Source organism: Triticum dicoccoides, chromosome 3B (assembly GCF_002162155.2).
Source record: "Triticum dicoccoides isolate Atlit2015 ecotype Zavitan chromosome 3B, WEW_v2.0, whole genome shotgun sequence".
Classification (NCBI taxonomy): domain Eukaryota; kingdom Viridiplantae; phylum Streptophyta; class Magnoliopsida; order Poales; family Poaceae; genus Triticum; species Triticum dicoccoides.
Window position 1 is genome coordinate 789,615,991 of NC_041385.1, and position 6,438 is coordinate 789,622,428.

The 6,438-nt window shown below is 42.0% G+C and overlaps 1 long non-coding RNA gene across 3 annotated transcripts; it reads right to left on the reverse strand.

Moving 5' to 3' along the window:
* Window positions 1-8: 8 nt before the first annotated feature.
* LOC119278499 lies at window positions 9-3,603 on the reverse strand. 3 transcript variants are annotated; one of them, XR_005137820.1, is made up of 4 exons: window positions 3,418-3,603; window positions 3,091-3,269; window positions 403-601; window positions 9-197 (listed from the first exon to the last, which is right to left on the reverse strand). It is a non-coding gene; the product is annotated as an uncharacterized LOC119278499 (long non-coding RNA). The 3 variants fall into 3 exon arrangements; XR_005137819.1 differs by lacking the exon at window positions 3,091-3,269; XR_005137821.1 differs by lacking the exons at window positions 3,091-3,269; window positions 3,418-3,603 and adding an exon at window positions 1,153-3,075.
* Between the last annotated feature and the right edge of the window lie 2,835 nt (window positions 3,604-6,438).

A 6,438-nucleotide genomic window follows, 5' to 3' on the forward strand; every position in this document is an offset into this window, starting at 1 on the left:
ATGCCTTCGCATATTTATTGGCCAAAATTGTCTTCATGATCCCCATGATCCACCATTTCAGCAAGGATTGCAGGCTTCATCCGTAAAACTAATTTGTGGTTCTTCAGGCATGCTTGAACATCTTCATGCTTAGCCAATGCAGATAGACAGCCACAATTATCATAGGAAGTGTCAAGGGCACGAGTAGGCAGTAATACCTGGTTAAGTCAAAGATCAAAGTAATTGGTACTAACTTCCAGCTAGATTTGACTTAGTTTACATTAAGGTGTGCACATATAATATTTATATATTGTGTTAAATAGTTTTCGGCAATTAAGTAAAAACTCCATAATCAAACATCAGCTACAAAGGAAAAGAAAAAAAGAATTTGGTGATCATCTGTATTGTTTTAAAATTTCTTACCTATCATTTTGGATGGCAGACAGAAGCCAGTTCTCGTAAGGCGGAAGCATTTTGGACACAACGGCGGCATAGAAGAAACCCACAAATAATATGATGCCAAATGCAACAAATGCTGACCCCATCAGTTGATCTCTAGAAAAGCGTATCAATTTTTTTGGCCTTCTTAGGTACAGACTGAACCTCTGATCCTGCAAAGACACTGAACAAAGGAGAGAATCAGAAAATTTGTAATTTTCGTGAGAGAACAGTTTAATCACTATGTAACAAATTACAGAATATCTCAGAACAGGGACTAAAAAGAGCTTCTGTTGAGATAGAGTGAGCGGCACTACACTAAGAAATTAGACACATAGTATAACAGTACAACACTACAAGTGCTTCGGTTTCAAAAAGACACTGAAGTCCTTGAAGCAATCAAGTAATGAATGGACAAATCTGTTTAGTACTTGAGGAGCACAGGTACACACAAAGCTGCTGCTTGCCACGAATAGCATGGAACTGCTGCTAGACTCACCACAGTGTTGTGCTGCCGTACGACCACGCCTACCAGTACTGCCTCATGGCCCACCAGTAACAATTAGCCTATTCTCTTGCTTCACTATATCTTTTAAAATGTACCTTTCCTCTGTTTTCATTCGATGCTGAACCTTAATAACCGAAGCACCTTAATATTGAAGCTTTCTATTGGACTAGATGATATGTTGATTTTCGTTTGGGGTTAATGGATGGATAGCTAATGTGCTCACCAACCTTGCAGATGTAAGCATGACCCACCCATATAAAGGATGCAATGCCTCTGTAGCCTCGTATCCATCTTATCAGACATTGCTACCACCCAAACTAAGTTGAGAGTAGTCAAGGATCTGGAGAGAGTGAGTGCAATTACAATCATGATGGATTGTTACGGTGCAATACGTTATGAATGGGAAGCATATTGAATAATTGAAATACATCACATGCCACAATCTATATGGATGTAGAAACAACTCAATACCACTTATTTCTTAGGAGAAGAGGAGACATCAGCACTGTAGCATAATACTGAGGTGTGTGGTACAGTAGTAGTACCCTTTAGAGGAGTGTAATTGTTGCCTGAGTGGCAGCTCAGTTTGGAAAGATAAGGGAGCATAGAGGGTGGGCAGAAAGGGTTAGAGGACATGGTTGCCAGCTCCCCTACTGGTTACTAAGGCCAAGTTGTGGACCAAGATGTAATACACCGTAGGGGCAAATCATCTTTTCTTGCCTCAGGAAGCTCGTCAACTCCTCAATGAAAGTTAGAGAAAATCCTCACTTCAATAAATTTTCATAATTAAAAATACCCCCTCTGTCCCAAAATAAGCGTCTCAACATTAGTACAACTTTGTACTAAAGATAGTACAAAGGTGAGACTTATTTTGGGATAGAGGGAATATAATATTTGATCATCAAGTATTCTGCAAATTCCTGATTTCAAAGCAAGGAGTGTTCAGAAAAGTTGTCTCAGGATAGTACAATAGTTATAGTTGAGAATAAAAAAAGCTAGAACGAAATTTGCAAATTCAAGGAGAAGCAATGCAGCATGCATTTGGAAACAAAATCTGGAAGGGTATGGAACAAACTATTCAGGCTTCCACTATAGCACATTGTCAGATGTTAAAAGGACTAGAAATCCTACATGCCAATAGTTTGAAATGATGCATGAATAAAACCTCCATTTAAAGATGACAAGACGGCAGGCTTCTATCTAAAACATCGATCCTACTACAAATGCTATCTACTCCCTCCGGCCCATAATATAAGACGTTTTTGCAGTTCAAATTAAACTGCAAAAACATCTTACATCGATCCTACATGCCAATAGTTTGAAATGATGCATGAATAAAACCTCCATTTAAAGATGACAAGACGGCAGGCTTCTATCTAAAACATCGATCCTACTACAAATGCTATCTACTCCCTCCGGCCCATAATATAAGACGTTTTTGCAGTTCAAATTAAACTGCAAAAACATCTTACATTATGGGGCAGAGGTAGTACAAGATTGATGCTGGAACCGCTGCCAGATCTAGTGCAGTGCCTTCATGTTGCATGAACTTCTCTATTCTGCTCAGATGCAGAAACCATTGAACTGAAGCATCATGATGTTGAGATTTTCTGTTGTGCTAGATGGCATGTTGATTTCACTTTGGAGTTAATTAGTGTACGGATAGGATTTGCAACCCAGCGGGAAAAAAAGGGGAAAACAGAGGCTACAAATAAGAATGCTAGCAGTTTCTATGAATGCAAACAGGGTCTCACTGAAAATTCGAGCAGTTCGCTCCTTGAACAAATTTTAGATGGTGCATGAGGCTATAATGTTGAGCATGACTTTGGTTTCCAGTGCCCGCTCCGAACGCATCGTTCTCACCAGCTTGACAAATCAGTTTTTAGTGTAGAAGCCAGGGGTGCAGTGGAGCAAAAGCACACATAAATAGCCAAAACTCTTTGGAAAAACGGCAATCAAGACTGTGGGATGACCGGGCAGACTCCAAGACTTGGTTAGAAATTGAATGGGTGAATAGCTAATGTGCTCACCAACCTTTCTCAGTGAAAGCATGACCGGCACTTTATAAAGGAAGCATTGCTCTCTGTAGTCTCTTGTAGCCTCTAACTATATTATCAGGATAAAGTGCTAGCAGCCAAACAAATAAGAACAGGGTCAAGGCTCACTAGCGTGGGAGATACAATCTGCCATGAAACATGAATGGGAGGCATATGGAAACCCATCATCTTGAGAAATCATATGGGACGCCCGAAGGAGAGAGCAGCCGCAGCTCCGACGAATCCGCGGAGGACAGATCTGCCCGAAGTGACACATGTCTCCAGTCTCCACAGCTGACATGAAAATACTGCAAGGGGAACAAGGAATTTCACTTTGTAGAACCTGGATCAGTTTGTGCCGCTCCTCCTCTTACTCAGCCGCCTCAGGTGACTCATGAGAACCTAGATTTTGTTGTACGCGAGCAAAGGGGGAGAACGGGGAGTTGGGGAGTATACCTCGCCGCAGGCCGCCGCTTCATTGGTCGCCGGAGGTAGAGGGAGGAAGCGCGGTGGGTGGGCTCGCGAGGTGGCGGCCGTTGAGATTGAGATGGGTGCCGTCTCCGGCTCGCCGTCGGGGCCGCCGGAGGCGAGACGAAACTGGAGACGAACGGGCTGGGCCGGGCCAGAAGCGAACTAGGAAGGCTCTCGTGTAAGCCCCTAAAAAAAACATACTCTCGTGTAACTGATGATTTCCGTATGAAGCAAGTGGATCAACGATCCTCTCTTCTCCAGTAGTACACTTTTACAAACAAATAAAAGTTGATTGGAGTGTACAATTTACACCTTATTAGCAGAAAAGCATCAAATTAACCCGGAAAAATATGCTATCTTCATAACACGAAACACTTGTTAGATATTTTTAGTCGTTGTTTGGATAGTGGAGAATAGCAAGTGGACCTACAATTCTCTCTTCTCGCATTTTCAAGCACACATCGAGCACCCCCACCCACCCACAAAAACGTCTTCGCTTATCAATGACGAACTGATATAGTGGTACAATGCAGGTTTGGTCAATGCACAAACGCACGGGTTTCTAACTCTTAGCATCCAAAATCTGAAAGCAAATTGGAACACGCAGCTGAGCTTGCTCCGACCTGATGAAAAGAAGACCTGGAAGTCAGCCATCTGCTTGGCTTCCTGGATGCTTTGGAAAGAACGCAACAACCACGTCTTCAACGCCACTGAGTGCACCGTTCCACAGCTCATGGGACGCACCACGAACGAGGCGAGATGCTTGTCGACGGCTGGTATAAGCCTACTGACCGACTGTTTCAACCGCCTTGAGTGCTGAATATTATCTTGCTGTATGCTGGTTGTAACCCCTGGAAATGCTCCAAAACCCTCTGGCCTAACTGTAGCTCTAATGCACTTTCTATTCCTCTCTCTGATCTATCAATCAAATATGGCCCTAGGGCTATCTTTTCTTGCAAAAAAAAAAAAAAACTCTTAGCATACAGTTTCCCACCTGCAAAAAAGAAACTCTTAGCATACAGTACATAGTTAGCTGCTAACTTTTAACTCTGTAATTCGGCCTTCTCGGCCTTTCTCTTAATGAAATGAAATCGGTGCTAGCTATTTTTCATCAAAAAAAAACATATAAAAAGAAATTGAGCAGCAGCCCTGTCTTCATTTGATCCTTTAATTCATCAGTGTAGTTCAGTAGTAGGCTCAATGGAGCAAAAGAACACATGTGGCCAAACCTCTTTGGAGAAACTGCAATTAAGGCTGGGTACAACAGACTCCAAGACTTGGTCAAAAAATGAATGGGTGAATAGCTAATGTGCTCACCAGCCTCTCTCGGCCAAAGCATGATCGGCACTTATAAAGGAAGCATTGCTCCCTGTTGTCTCTTGTAGCCTCTAACTATGTAGGATAGTACCAGTGAAGAAACAAAGACGAACTGCACCGAGGGTCCCGAGCTATTGGGAGAGAGGGATGTGACAATAAACGATCCTATCCGCTATGAAATATGAATTGGAGGCATATGGAAACACATCATCTCAAGAAATCATATGAGACGTCGTGAAAAAAGACACGTCTGTATTTCCGAGGAGAGAACACAGCGGCAACGCGGATGCGCTCATGGAGGAGCCAACATAAGAAGACGGTATTACAGATATGCCGAAAGTGCTACATGGCATAACAGTGAAAAGCAAATACTAAAAGGGGGACATGGAATTTCGCATTGTAAAATCTGGGTCAATTTCTGCGTCTCTTTCCCCACCCCTCAATCTCCTCATGAGAACCTAGCGTTCGTGCACATTCAAACCCAAGAACAAGATTTTACAATACACAAGCAAAGCGGGAGAATGGGGACTTGGGGGTATACCATATACTGCGGCGCAGGCCACACATCACTGGTCGCCTGAATAGTTGTGCCGCTCTTGGCGACGGCGGTGGGTGGGCCTGCGAGGTAGAGGCAGATATTGAGAGGAGGTTTTTTTTTTCTTTTGAGAAACGGAGATTGAGAGGACAGTGGAGGCGCCGTCCCCAAATATATAGTAAGCTTAGGTCGGACAATGGCATATTTATAAAATTATCCATAGATGGTCATGGTCCCATGGATAACTGTCCAAGAAAAGTAACATTCATAACTATTACAGAGACATTACATCCTCCTACTCATCATCTCCTCTCCCTAGGGTATGTAACAAGAAAGGACTCCCTAAGGGTATGCAACAAGAAGGTACGCAGGAGGGCGGGCGCGCACACACACACCAAAAAAGATATAATATATAGATAGGGAAGATACATAGAAATAGAGAACAGAGTTAGCCATCTGCAATTATGCAAAAGGGGTTAAAAAACGCTATGGCATTGTCTTTCCATCAGCAGAAAATAAAACGAAGTGACACACCAAAGGAACAAGAGAAGAGTTCTACATAATAAGAAACGGTTGTTTGTGTTGACAGCAAAAAACTATGCTAACACATTTGTAGGGTCAATACAGTAGATATGGTACACAGGGCATACGCATGTGCACAAGACACATAGAAATCTACCTATAAACCTACTATCTATTTAAACGAGAGGCCAGGAATTTCACCATTGAGAAAGAAAAATTATATAAGAACTACAAGTGCTAATTTCCATCATATAAACATTTAACAAGTAAATATGTATTTCCCATCATAAGCATTTCACAAATAAAACTACACTTTCTAAACATAAATGTGCTCATTTTAATACCTAATACTAACACTATGAGGTCAATTTAGTAAGTTGCCATCAATTTACGCTTGGAAACTGGCTTCTTCTGTAAAACAGATGTGCAGTTCTTCACGCATGCTTGAACATCTTCATGCTTAGCCAATGCAGATAGACAGCCACAATTATCACAGGAAGTGTCAAGGGCACGAGTAGGCAGTAATACCTGGTAAGTGAAAGAACAAATTAAATGGCAGTAACTTCTAACTAGATCCGATTAGTTTACAATAAGGCAGGCACATACAAATTTACATATTCTGCTAAATAGTT